Below are 1,512 nucleotides of genomic sequence, written 5' to 3'. Positions count from 1 at the left end.
CCCCCCTCACCCCCTTTGTCCCTTCCTCTGGGCTCCTGACTCTTTCAGCAACCTTTCTACTGCTACTCCTTGGCTCCATCTTACTGCTGTCTTTCAGCTACACCCCTGATCTTCTGATAAGAAAGGTCTACACTTAACCTCGGAAAAGGGCGAAAAATCTCGGAGGTCCCATGTGCAAGTTGCGCACGTTAAAGATACCTTGGTCGTTTAAAATTCGATAAAAGTAGGCTTCGGTTACCACCCGAGCAAAATTCAAAATTTCTTACCAACTGAAAATGTTTAATGTGTCCCGCACGCTCATATGACCTTATGCAGTTGCAAGCGCCGTAAGACACTTACCAAAAAGCAACAACAACAACAAAAATACACATATACATACACACATAACATACATTTAACACCCACATATACATGCACACATATTACACTCACATGTATACAAACACACATATTATATACAAACACATATACACACATATACATACACAGACACACATATTAAACAAATACATGTATATACACACATGCACGTATAATTTACACATATACAAACATATGCACACACCTACACAAATACACATAAACACACATAATATTATACAGACATATGCATACATAGGCACACATATACACATGCACACAAATACGTACTCATAAGCACATCTGCATACTAAACATACATACACACATACACACATACATCGGTGTATACACATACCCACACACATACATAATATACACATACATACCACTGACATTCACAACTATGTTTTTAAAGATTTCCCCTTTGCTTAAGTCGTGCTCGTAGTTTGCCTAATCCAAACTGTATTCTCAGAATCAAACCTTTTTCGTAGGCAATGCAACCCTAGCGAACACACAGACATACAGATACTTCCCCCTTCCCCCTAGACCATCCACATTACCTAATTATAATTGAAAACAAAGAAAAGGAAAATTTTCTCACAGTTCTCTCAAAGTTTCTCATACTACCTTCTAAGGTAGGTAAACTTTGAGAAAAAAACAACCCCAACTCATTGTCTCTTCAAGTTCAAGCAAAAGTAATACAATTTATATTCGAGGTTTATCTTTTGTCGTCAAGAATCTTTCTATGACCAAAACCTTGAAAATCGTGGTTAGTTAGCTGGTTCACTGGTGGGGTATGTTCCTCTCCTATCAAACACTTATCGTCCTTACCTCTCCTCTTCCTTTTTTGTGTTATTCTCAAGTAACACTCGGCTAAAACAGCACCTGGACATGGATGGCTGGTGCCTCTATAAATAAATCATTGATGGTCTGGTCTCAAGTAACACTTCTAATCTTCGGAACTTATATTATATGGCCTAATTGTGTTGAAAGTGCCGTAAAACCCTTTGTGTAACTAAAATTTTAAAAACATAAGACAAATTAGCCCTTAGACGACTATCAGGCGTGGCAGTCGTCGAAAATAAAGTACGCTGATCATGAGAATAAATCTTCTGGCATCGGTATTTGGATGATCACAGTTGATAGGTT

At 38.0% G+C, this 1,512-nt stretch overlaps 1 protein-coding gene across 1 annotated transcript in view; it reads left to right on the top strand.

Annotated features, from left to right (window-relative positions):
• The window catches only part of LOC100856793 (neurotrophin), a gene marked incomplete at its 3' end in the record, with an annotated part of 42,455 nt that overhangs the window by 435 nt on the left and 40,508 nt on the right, over positions 1-1,512 (top strand).

This window comes from Aplysia californica, unplaced genomic scaffold, assembly GCF_000002075.1.
Source record: "Aplysia californica isolate F4 #8 unplaced genomic scaffold, AplCal3.0 scaffold00334, whole genome shotgun sequence".
Classification (NCBI taxonomy): domain Eukaryota; kingdom Metazoa; phylum Mollusca; class Gastropoda; order Aplysiida; family Aplysiidae; genus Aplysia; species Aplysia californica.
Note: the sequence above shows the minus strand (reverse complement) of the source record. Positions and strands in the feature narration are given on the sequence as shown.